This window comes from Haplochromis burtoni, unplaced genomic scaffold (assembly GCF_018398535.1).
Source record: "Haplochromis burtoni strain Fernald_Lab_line unplaced genomic scaffold, NCSU_Asbu1 Contig_123, whole genome shotgun sequence".
NCBI classification, from domain to species: Eukaryota; Metazoa; Chordata; class Actinopteri; order Cichliformes; family Cichlidae; genus Haplochromis; species Haplochromis burtoni.
In genome coordinates, this window is record NW_024582484.1 from 1,184,859 (window position 1) to 1,197,596 (window position 12,738).

A 12,738-nucleotide genomic window follows, 5' to 3' on the forward strand; every position below is an offset into this window, starting at 1 on the left:
CACACACACACACACACACACACACACACACACAGTTGGCGTGCCTGTGTTATAGGAGCATTGCTCGGAATCAGAGGTTGTGATTATCTCAGATCAGCGGTCAGCGATCGCATTAATAACCAGCGCAGGAGTTTCTGCATACACTGCTGCTGCTCGTGCACAGGCTCGTTCTTCAGCTCACAAACTCTTTTACAGCAGTTTTCAGTCCTGACTTCGAAGCTCCTCACGGTCTGTCTGCAGCGTTTGGAGCTCAGCAGCACTTCTCAAAGTTTCAGTCTGCAGCTCTCAGATTTTTGATTTGAGGCAATAAACACTAAATATTTTAGTCGATCTTTTTTTCTTCTGCTGCAGCCGCCATCTTTGTTGGGTAGATATTACGTATTAGATCACACGTTCAAACTCTCTGTACGTCCATTTTCTGCTGCTTATCTGGGCCGGGTTGCACGGGACGCCGCCTGACCAGAGAAGACTTGGCCTCCCTCTCCCCGTCACCATCTGCAGCTCACCTGGGGGAACACCGAGGCGTTCCCAGGCCTGCTGAGAGGTGTAATGACTCCCGCCTGTACTGGTTCTGCCCCGGGCCTCCTCCTGGTAGGACATGCCCAGGATACCTCATCGTGGTCAGAGACCCAGACCACCTCAGCTGCCTCCAAGAATCCTTGAATTTCAATCTGCTGGAGCTCATACCTGAAAATGATTGAATTTCCACTTAAATACACATGTGATGTTTAAATATTTTGAAGATTTCCTTTTTAGAGAATTCCCGTAGACTAATGAAGCACGGCACATGTTTTTATCTGAAGAGCACTGCAGCGTGCGCAGGCAGAGACGTTTTCTCGAACCACATATAAAAACAAACCACTTTTCTCACCACAGCTGACCCTTCAAGGCTGTTGAACACACATTGCGGGCTGAGGTCACTTCCTTTCGTCTTCCTGGTCATTGACACGTTAAAGAGGGTCAGAAGTGAAGGGTGGACGCCTGCTGTGCTGGGACAAGGAGGAGGAGAGAGATGGAGGAGAATGGCTGGAGCCAAATCTGTGAACGAGGGACAGAAAAGAAAATGATGACGTCAGGTTGAGGGTTGTGGGTTCGAGTCCCCCCAGAGTCACCTTCTCGGTGCGCCTCCTGTTTGCCGTATTAACATGTCTCACAGCAGGAAAGCTTTGAAGGGTTTGAGCCAGCAGATGCTCCTGAAGGCTCGTTTAAACAAGAGAAAAGGAAGAAAATACTAAAAGCTCAGCAGAAAGGATGAAATTAAAAACATCTGTTGTGTTTTTTATTTGTTCCTCTCTTTGTCTGATTTTCTTCACTTTGGTTTTCTGGCTTTTCTCTCCTGTAACTTCTTCTTTTTCATTTTCCTCTCATGTTAATTTTTTGTTTTTTCCATCTTCTCCACGTCGTCTTTAACTTTTGTCTTTTGAGAGAAAAGAAAGAAGGAGGTTTCCCCCACGTATCTTCTGCTGTTTTCTCTGTCGACACAAAGACTCTCTGAAAAGCTTCGTTCCTTTTGGCGACCATCCTCTCCCGTCCTGCCTCCCTCTCTCTTGGCTGAGGCGCTGCTTGTGTGCTTGTGGTGTCGAGGCTCGCGCACCCTTGAAGAGGTCCAGAGACCGCAACGCAACCAACATTTAGGTCACAAGCACACACACACATATATGTTTGTATTTCTGTCTTTGTGAGGACCCACACTGACACACGTGTGTTCCCAGGTATCCCAGCTGATTACAAACCCTAACCTGAAGCCACCCTTCGCTCTCCAGCAGCCCTCTGGAAGTCTGGAAGTCACCGCGGTCCTCACAAGGACGCAGACTCTACATACCACAGCTGTAAGTGCTTATTGGCAAAGATGCCGAAAGATTAGGCCAAACCCGCACTCACACACATACGCGTTCAGTGTGAGTCTGTAATAAGCAGCAGGGTTAGAAAGCCTCTCCAGTCCTCTGCTAATTAAAGGCCATAAACCGATCTGAGCAGAATTCAGATATAATGAAGAAAATCTGCTGTTTCACCAACAAATATGAGGAAAACGCTCCAAAAACATCAACTGGAGCTCATCAGTCACTGCTGGGAGAAAACACGATGTTGTTAGCGATCCAACATCTGCGGTGAGCAACAGGTGAGCCGTAATGGGAGGCAGACACGGAGGATTACTGCGCCAGACGCACGCCCAGGAGCTCCAGGTGATTTTCTCAATGTAAAACTCAAGTTATGAACTTCATCTGTGCAAAATGCTGCTATTGATGTCAGGAGTAACACCCTATCAACCTGAGTATACTGTAGAGCAGTGACAACAGACCTGCTCGCCTCAACGTTAAGATACAGAGAGCTGAAGACTCCCTCCTGCAGGCAGCCAGGTGCTGCTGATGCGCCTGATTAATTAATCATCAGCAAAACTTTATAAAAGCAAAGCTTTTGTGAGTTTGTGGTCAGACCGTGCAAAAAACCTAAGAGCTCCATCCAGACTGTCCAGGGCTCAGGTAGCAGGTCAAAGTTCATGGCAGCACAGCTGAGGTTTGCAAAGCTTCTACGTCCCTTTTTACAGACCAGGCCGGAGATGTTTGCCCATGAAACACAAATCCAAGCATATCTGCACAGACACCTCACACCAAGCGTCTGTGCAGGGTGAGGATTTAAGCCCCTCACAGTCACTGAGTGGACTCCTCTGTGCACCAGTATGAGGACGTCTGTCCCATAGCTGAAGCTTGGACCAAACTGTGTCATCAGCAGGACACAGATCAAGTACAGCAGCAGATCTAAGAGCTCAAAGAGCTGTGCATGGATAAATGCTGCACACATCAATGCACTGAAGCAACGCTGTGAAGAGGAGTGGACCAAACCTCCTCCACAGTGAAACAGTCTCCTCATATTATTGCTGCTGAATCATGAGGCTCTCACAGAGTCTGTGCAGTTCCTGTTTGCACATGACTAAATCCCGTCATCTCTGGGGACTGGGGTTGGGTTTTTTTCCAGTTTTCTTTCCTCTTTCCTGCTCGAGCGGCGTTGACAGTTACAGAAGAAACGATGACGCTCGAATCATCAGAAGAGTTCGGAGGCGACAGAGACGATGCACGGCAGCGTAAATCTGCCTTTCTTATAAAAACACCTGCAGCCTTTAACACTCTCCCTGCTTTCAAACCTCCGTCCTCAGCACACACACTCTCAAACACACACATGCAGGTCGGTCGTGCCGCCACGCCGCCATCGGTTTCGCAGTCTGTAATGAGACAGCGCGCGGAGCCAAGATGGCTGCTGCCGTGTCATTAGCAGTGGAAATGTGGTCGGTTATTAGAGATGGAATATCGGTGTGCGCTCCGGTGACTTCATACGAGGCTGTTAGCTGATCCGGCATGCAGGAAACAGCCAAGACGTGAAACCAGGACACGACGGTTCTCTGTGACCTCACCAGGATCTGAAAAAGCTCAGAGACTCTGACAGGCGTGCAGGCGTCGCTCACGCTGAGCCTCCAGATGATCCAGTGAGGCTGCAGGTAAAGCCCGACAGCTTCTGTGGTGAGGCAGACATCACCGCCTAACCACAGCGAGCTCTCTGCTTCAAATCCAGCTGCAGAGGTTTTCTGAACGCCATCCTCTCCGGTCTCTGTCCACAGCTTGGTGGAGCTGGGAGGAAAAAAGTAGTCTGCTCAGATTTCACTGCCGCATAACTGTGGAAACGCCGCCGAGCTCGCACAGAGACTTGATCAGCCAGCAGAGCACGGTTTGCGGTCTGGGAGGCATTAGGCTAACATCAGACAGCTGCTGTGCTTGTTAGCAGCGCTCAGTACCTGCTGACACCGGTGTGATGGTGTGGAACATCCTCCAGGACGTGGATGAACTCCCCGTCTGTCAGTGCAGCTTTTAGAAAAAGACACAGATGATGAGGAAGAGCGGGATGCACAGGATGTAGCTTCCAGGTGTGGAAGAGCCATAATTCTGCATTCTCTTTAAAGACCACCTACGAGAAAAAAGTCCTCATAAATTATGAGCTTTTATTAATTGATTATACTCTGATTGACTGATGATAAGTTGTGGGCACTGACAGCTGGAAACAGCTGATTTGTTGATGTGTATCTTTGAAGTCTGCTGCCTCGGGTGCACGCGTAGCTTTCTGCAGACAAGTCCCTGCAGTCGCTCCTATAAATAATTACAGGTGTGGTGATGAAAGTTTTGTCCAGCAAATGGGAAATTAAGTGTGTGTCTGTGTGTTTGTGTGTGTAAGGAGTAAATCCAGGAAAACGTGTGACTTTGCAACCAACAAGGAAGTACTAAAACTAAACTTCCTCTAATGGGCAGTTGAGGCTCCAGCGGTGAGTCAGACCCCACAGACTGGCATGTTACAGAGTCCAACTTTACAGCAGAAATAAACATGTTTACAGCCTGATACAAAAATAATTCCCACTTCATAAAATCCACATTAGCTGTAGCTGCTAGCTGTCTGCTAGGCTTCACCTCAGCGACATCCGGGCTGTGTTTGTGCTGTTGGAGCCTTTTTAATGACATCATCTGATCAATAATTTGACGACTGTGAGGTTAATTTAGTAACAATTTAACCGTGACGTGTGAGCTCCAGTCTCTGTGAAATTCTCTGATTGTATTTGGGTGTTGCTGATTAGCATGCGCCTAGCTATGCGTTAGCTTGTATTAGCTGCTAGCACGTTTCTAAATTCTATCACTTCTGGCTCCAGAAACAACAGTGCAACTAAAACCAGGAGTGACCAGGGACACAGATGACTGTTAATAAACGACAGATTTTTCTGGATTTGGACTTTGTTGAAAATTTACAGCAAGAATAAAGAAAATAAGTTTTAAGACTTTGAATCACAAATATGATTATTTCTGCAACGTGTTAACATGTCTGAGTCTGTGGGGACAGAGTCACTGCTGGCTGTTGTAGGTTTTGGGCTCACATTCTTCATGCTAATATTTCATAGGCAGAAGTTTGTGCAGCAGTGGAGACAGTGCTGAATGCTACAGGGTCGCTTTTATTCGGCCTGTGTCGAGAGCACAGATTTTAAAACTGGAGACATCGATCAATTCACCGTGCTCAGCTGTAACTTTCTTCAGACTGAGCACCAAACCGCCAACATCCAGGTGTAAAATAAGACATCCAGGTGTGTGCAGTCAGCCTGCCTTACTGTGTGAAACTGAATCATAAAACACGTTTTCACTTCCTGTTTGTGTTCGAACCGTCAGGGCTGCTGAAAGGACCCCGAGTGTCAGAGTTTAGAGCCGTCGTCCTTTTCCTTTTGTTTGCCGATGACCTCCTGACCTCTGCTGCTTGCGTGCACACACACACACACACACACACACACACACACACACACACACACACAGAGTCTGGAGGGTAATTGTTGGGAGGAAAGTGAGTTGTGGAATGTCTGAGTTTGGAATAACAGTGACAGGACGGTGCCAGCCGACCAGCTCTGTTTACCCCCACTGTGTGTGTGTGTCTATATATTTTTAGTGTTCACACTTTCTTACATCTGCTTCTGTTTTTCAGACAGCATTCCAGTGTGTGTGTGTGTTTCCTCGGGTTGTGTTTGTCCAGTATAAATCTCTGCCTGGTCCTTCAGAGGGAACAGATGTGGTTACAAACGTCTCTGTTTCTTCTACATCACCAATAATTTAACAACAATGAGTACATTTTTAGGGAAATTCACAAACTTTCCAGCAGCCGTGGAATTAAATTAAATATAAACCCACCACATATTTACTGCATCTGTCATCATAACCCAGTCACACGATATTCAGGAACACTTCATGAAGACTGTCATTTCTAAGCTAATATTAGCTTCTGTTGCACATTTCAAAGTATTTCAGATCAACACCTGCAGTCTTTCTTCTGTCCAGCAGGGGGTGACTCCTCTGGTTGTTTGGAAGTCAATGAAGAAATTAGCCCACGGGTGGGCTATCTCAGTCCACGAGGGCCAGTGTCCCTGCAGGTTTTAGTGTCCTCGAACCATCACAGCTGATTTAAATGGCTAAATTAGCTCGTCAACATGTCCTCCAGAGGCCTGGTAATGAACTAATCATGTGGTTCAGGTGTGTTGACCCAGGGTGAGATCTAAAACCTGCAGGACACCGGCCCTCATGGACTGAGATTGCCCATCCCTGAATTAGCCCATGGTTTACCTGACCTATGACCTCTGTAAACACTTTACTGATGAGTTTGTGGTCTCCATCGGCAGTGCCAAACCAGTCACTGTATATGACACGATGTTTATAGATTATATTTTAGTTCTGCATGCTTTAGAGCAGGCGTATTAAAGATGAGGCCCAGGGGCCAGAATCGGTCCCACCGTGACACCAGTCCGGTCTGCTGGATGACTTTTAAAACACGAGCTATAGACACGAGATATAATCTCTCCAGCGTGTCCCGAGTCTGCCCTGGGCCTCCTCCCAGTGGGTCATGCCCGGAACACCTCACTCCTTGTCAGATGCCTGAACCAGCTCAATGGGCTCCTTTCGATGTGGAGGAGCAGCGGCTCTACTCTGAGCCCCGGATGGTCAAACTCCTCATCGCTTATTTCTAAGGGAGAGGCCAGCCCCCCTTCAAAAGAAGCTCTTGGTCACTACCCAGAGCTCGTGACCATTGGTGGGGTAGGGATGGAGAAAGACCTTTAAATCGAGATCTTCACCACGACAGACCGGTACAGCGTCTGCATCGGCAGCACCATCCGACTGTCGACCCCCCCACTCCTGAACAATAATGCAAACCTTAGGTTTCAAACAGGTGAGTTATAGTAAAAATTAAAAAGTTTGTGTGAACTTGTTTATTTGTGTTGAAAAGTATTAACATGTGAGTCTGCAGAGACGGACTCACCGCTGCCCCTGCTGGACGTCAGAGGAACTGCAGCCTTTGGTGCTTGTAGTGGCTGCAGGGCAGAATGATGCTGATGGTTTGACTCAGCCCTTTAAAACTCAAGCGCTGCTCTGCGTGCGGCTTTCAGCAGAAAAACATGCACAAGCACCAAAATATTTACATATTGATTTTCGTTGATTTTAATGACTTGCATTCAGTGATTAGTATAAAATCTCTCACTAAACTAAGTCCTCAGGAATGAATCCCAGAGTCACCCGAGGATGTTTATTCCCGCAGCTGTAATCGTTATGAATCGCCGCTCAGACGTCTGAAAAATGACACAAAGTGCTTCCATATGAGGCCTGCATGTGTCACATGAGTGTGTGTGTAACGCACATCTGAGAGCTGATTCACTCTCTGTGCAGTTTTACAGGGAAAACACCTGGAGGCTCATTTCCACCACCTCCAGCGTCCAATGAGCTGCTCCTCAGTCACATCCTGCCCCTGACAAGCTGCCCTGCAGGGGGAACAGGGCCGGCCTCGCTGCTCTCATCGCCCTGCCTGAAGATGAGGCGATTTACACCTATGGTTACCACGGTGACCGCCTGTAGACTGTCTGACTGACAGACACAAACACAATTACAAAACAGTTCATGTTTTCCACGCGTGAGCTGGGCTCAGGTGAAGCTTGTGTCATCAACATCTGCACATCTGGATCGTTCACGATGTTGTGGCAAAAAGGGATTTCCAGTGTTTCCATGTGTGTTGTTCATGTCTTTGTTGGTGTAGACTGCAGTCAGCAGGAGTTATGAACGGCTTGTATGGAAAATCCAGAAATGACCTGAGCTGCTCTGTTACCCACTCGTCTGTGGTAAACTTGTGATTTTTCTCATGATTATGTGAAAGTCTTTTGTTTCCGAGCACACGCACACACAGGTCGTGTGTAAATGTTCAGCTGAATGTGTTGTTGCATTTGTCACGTCTGTGTGTGGACGCTGCGTGACTCTCAGTGTTTCCTCATCAAAGAAGGAACTGAGTCTTTCTGTGCTTTCGTGTCGAGCATTTCATGGATCTTTTTGTGTCTCTGCTGTCCTTTTATGCCTCTGTGGTACTTTTACGTCTCACTTTAAATACTTGTTTTGTGTGTGTGTAGTAATGTGTGTCTCATGTGGATAGTTTTGTGTCGTTCTGTAGTCATTTTCAGTCACTCTGCATGTTTCACGCTCCTTTGGGACCATTTCTTGTCTCCTTTGCTCATTTTTATGGTTTTGCACCTTCTTTTGTTTGGGAGCTTTTTCTGCTGTTTATTGTAATTATTTGTCCCTTCGGGGTCTTTCTGTAGGACATCTGTCATAAATCGTGCTATCAGTCATACTTTTGCACACCTTCGGCAGAATAACCTCTGAACTCTGCTGTGAAGCAGCTCAGGGGTAACTGGAAGCTCGCTTTCTTTCCAAATGTCACCATCAAAGAATTTCTGGTCCAAACGGGGAAATCTCTGGGATTAGAGGCACATTCCAGACTGAAGCTGCTTCTTAGAAAGAGTTTTGTTCTGCTGTAAACAGCTGGACGCTCTCTCTCTCTCTCTCTCTCTCTCTCTCTCTCCCATGGTTTTCGGACCTCCCTCTCTCCCTCCCTGCCTCCCCCTCTCTCTCCTCCTCCTCGGTCCAGCAGCAGTTGGGGTCGAGCTGACTGCGCGCCGCCCGGAGCTCATCTCCAAACCAGCGGATCGCACTTCTCACCTCCCGTGGCCTGCGCTGTGACCTGTGAAGTGGACGCGGGGATCGGTCCCGGCCGGACATATGCTGGATTGTGTCTTCTTCTTTTTTTTCGCTTTTTGGTGTGTAAAACTTGGCCAAGTAGGTCAGTGAGGGTCCGGAGCGCCGCCAGCATTGCCGTTAAACCGTGTTGGGAAACTCGCTTTGACTGTGCTTGAAGGAGGAGGTGGAGGAAGCTGCTGGAGGCTGGCAGATCCAATGCGTCCGGAGCGGCCGTGTAAGCAGCAGGAACACCGGAGAAAGACCGACCGAGGGAGGGAGGGACGAGCGGAGCTCAGCGGGGTCTCACCGGCTGCTGGACCTTCATGCCTCCGAGGTACCCTCACGCGGTTTCTTTGCTTTGCAGCAAGCAGAGGTTATTTTACAAAATAAAAGACGCCTGTTCGTAATTTAACACAATAAAAGCGCCAGTCATTCCAGCGCGTGCCCAGGTCCAGTGCCAGACTCTCGTAAAGTCTGTGCGCGTGCCCGGATCACGGTGAAGTACAGCTGTGTTACACGCACCATATTAAACTATGACCCTGTTTATTATGATGATAAAAATACCAGTAATTACTTTAATTAATATCCGTATCATTTCATACTCATTTGTTTAAATGTAATTAGCAATCAATAATCATTAAACAGCTGATTGATGATTAATTATGCTAATCAACTTTACAACATTTCATCTGGACCAAAAAACCAAAGAAAATCTAGATCTGATGACGTGAATATGAAATGATCCCACTGCTGCTCCCGGAGGATGAGCCTTTAGATGAGGTGACCTCTGACCTCTGCTTTAAAGAGACAAACAAACAAACAGCTGCACCGGCCAGCGCTTCAGTGTTAATGCTTGTAATTTGCGCGGCGGCCTGTAGAGGGCAGCAGGAGGACTCTTGGCTCTCAGTGCGCAGTTTAACCCTTTAAACTTTCTGCTGCCGCTGCATCTGTTCACAGGCTGTCTGAGCTTGTGTTACTCTGCATGTCGAAGGAACAAGTGTTTCAATCTGATCTGCCGTCTCGTCTCTCAAACGCTCATATGAAGAACAAACTTCATGGTTTGTCTCTGATACGTGAAGCTCGCTGAGGTCTGAGCTGCAGGTTGTCATCAGTCCTGTTCAGGCTGATAAGCATTTTACCTGTTACTGAGTCAACACACAGAGAGCTGTAGTTTATTATGATGTAAAGCTTCACATCTGAATCACTCCACTGCAGAAAATAGACCCACAGATTTGAAACACCCCCATGTTTGGCATATTAGTGTTGTTTAGTTACTGGCAAGCTCCTTGCTCTTATTTTGAAAGTACAGGAAAGAGGGCCACACTGTAGAGTCAGCTGATTATAATGCTCCATTACTGTCAGCAGAAGTGGTTAGTGGTCATGTGACCCCTGAAATCAGACTCAAGCTCGCTGTTTTTTGTCTGAAGAGTGCGAGACGCACACTTTTATATAAATGAATTTAATGCCAGGTTCTCTGACTCTTCATCACATCGCACACAATCAGTGAAATCTGCTCTCACCATCAGTGTGTGTGTGTGTGTGTGTGTGTGTGTGTGTGTGTGTGTGTGTGTGTGTAAGCTGAATCCGTGGGGATTACATCTCTGAATATCAGCCAACAAGGCCCTTCGATTACTGCCTTAGAAAAACCCTAATGGAATTATAATTGTGTGTTTTGGTGTGTGTGTTAGTGTGTGTGTTAGTGTGTGTGTTAGTGTGTGTGTTAGTGTGTGTGTTAGTGTGTGTGTTGGCAGGCAGATGACAGCTCCTGAGCATCGATCTTACTAATAGGCCTCTTTGTCAAGAAACAAACACACACGCGCTTTCTGAACCGGCCTCACAGACCTCTCATTGGTTTATTTATATTTCTGTGTGTGTGTGTGTGTGTGTGTATACCATGTCTATATATCTTTGTGGGGACCAAAAATTGTCATGCTACTATACTTGTGGGGACCAACAGTCACATATGGGGACAAAGTGCCCGTCCCCACGAGTTTGAAGACATGTTTGAGACTCAAAATGTGGTCTTAGTGTCAGGGTCACAGTTAGGTTATGGTTAGGTTATGGTTAGGTTATGGTTAGGGTTAAGGTTAGCAGCTTGGGAAAGCATTATGCAAAGCAGATGTCCTCACTAAGACATTAAAAGAAGTAAGTGTCTGTGTGTGTGTGGTTGACAGGTTGACTTGAGGTCATCTGAGGTGACCGTGGACAAACTGCAAAGTCAATGAGACTCAACTTTTCTTCATGAATACATTTGATTGGTCTGTGTGCTTGTTTTTGTTCTGGCTCAGAGAGCCAGCTACCGGGGGTTAGCTGGTTACCTACAGTGGTGCTTTCACAGGACGCAGCTGACAGAAGCTACAGCAGAATGCAGCGCTGTGTTATTATCACTCATATATGGTGTTTAATGTTTACATGCTGTTGGCTGTGTGGAGCACATGTTCTCCACATGTCTGCGTGGGTTCTGTCTGCGCTCTCCAGCTTCCTCCCACTGTCCAAACACATGCACGTTTGGCTAACTGGACGCCGGCGTCTGTTGGTAGCATCAGTTTAAGGCTCTGAAAAACCAAAATCAGGCTGCTTTGCATCAAGCAACATGGTTCATTGTCTCTGGGTCGTTCTTTTATGTCTGCCCATCACATACGTGCAGCTCTGTGGCGCATTGGACTTCTAGAGACTTGCTACTGAAGCAATTCAAAGGTTGTAGGTCCCAATCCCACCAGAGTCAGTATTTAAAGATCCATCAACCCCCTCCAGTGTCCCTTTTTCACCTAATCCAGCTAGACGCATGTCTGCGCTCTACATTATGTCAGAAGTTAGAAACCAGATAGCCGAGGTTCTTTACTCTTTGTGACGCTGCTGTCACTTAACAAAAAGCACACGGTCCTTCTAATTTAACCAAACTTGCTGATGTTTGTAACCTAAAATCTGCAGCCTGCATGTTCACGTTTCCAACATCGGGATCAAGTCGCTCTAAATTACTCATGGTTGATTTTTTAAGGAGGTGTGAATTGTCTCTGCTTTTCCATCGTTTTCAAAGCTGCAGTCTTGAGTATCCTGAGCACTCAGATTCAAGTTGAAGGTTTCCTGCATCAGCCACAGTGAACTTTAACCCATACAACCCTGAGCTGGTTATACAGGTGAAAGAAAGGCAGCAGCAACAGAGAAAAACACAAAGACCCATTGACTTCACAGGCGAGCAGAAATCAAACGCACCCCAACCATCTCAGCTATTTGGAAGCAGTTTTAATATTGAGCCCATGCAGTGTAATTATGGGATGTGGTTGGATGGTTTCCCTGGTGACCGGTGTTTGTCGTTTATAATAATTAGTCCGACGATTTAGCATCGTCTGAGGTTAGACAGAGGCTCTACTGTGACATACAGCAGTGTGTGTGTGTGTGAGGCTCCGGCGGCAGATGTATACCGCAGTGTTTCCAGCCTCAGAACAACACAGTAAACAACATAAACAAAATACAAAGCACACATACATGTACATGCAAGCACACGGATGAGAAATCGGACGACTCGAGCGTTAGTGTGTCCATTACACAAAAAGGTATAACGCACAACCTTGTTGTGTTATCGTCACAGACTAATAAGCTGGTGAACATGTGTGTGTCCAGATTTGGCCCAAAGGACGATGTTGCAGTTTTCAATTATTCACTGAAAAGACGAACGCTGCTGATCTCAGCACAGCAGAGCCAGTGTCCATGGAAAACAGATGGGAAGTCAGAATATTTCACACTCGGACAAGTTTGGATCATAAAGACATAGATGCTGTTAGTTACAGTTACAGTTACAGTAATCCTAATTTACATTTACGAAGCCAGTAGATCCAGTCATGAAACTCTCGCACCGATCAACCAGCCGTGCAGCCAGAACGGTCAGCCTTTCTGAGCCAGCTGCACTGAGACGCTTCCAGTCTGTTCTTTGCTTCATATCCACTTTAAGCACAAACTCGCATTAAGAGTCTTTAAAGTCATTTTGTATTTGCTGACTTCACTGCCGAATAGAAACAAAGCTCTAATGTGTTCATTGTGTAAACCAGGTGTGCTGGAGGCGTGTGAATCACCAGCAGTGCTGTAAAACACACTGTCTCTGTCATTCTGTTTCACACACACACACACACACACACACACACACACACACACACACACACACACACACACACACACACAC

The 12,738-nt window shown here is 46.8% G+C and overlaps 1 protein-coding gene across 4 annotated transcripts in view; it reads left to right on the forward strand.

The window, feature by feature from the left end:
• The first annotated feature begins 2,955 nt into the window (after positions 1–2,955).
• plekhg2 (pleckstrin homology domain containing, family G (with RhoGef domain) member 2) overlaps positions 2,956–12,738 on the forward strand; it is a 91,221-nt gene continuing 81,438 nt past the window's right edge. For 2 of the 4 annotated variants that reach the window (XM_005929391.3, XM_005929393.3), the window contains exon 1: positions 8,442–8,895. The gene's annotated coding sequence lies outside the window, so the exon portion shown is untranslated. Of the gene's footprint in view, positions 3,914–8,440; positions 8,896–12,738 lie in introns of those variants that run through there. The other 2 variants (XM_005929389.3, XM_005929392.3) reach the window with 2 other exon arrangements.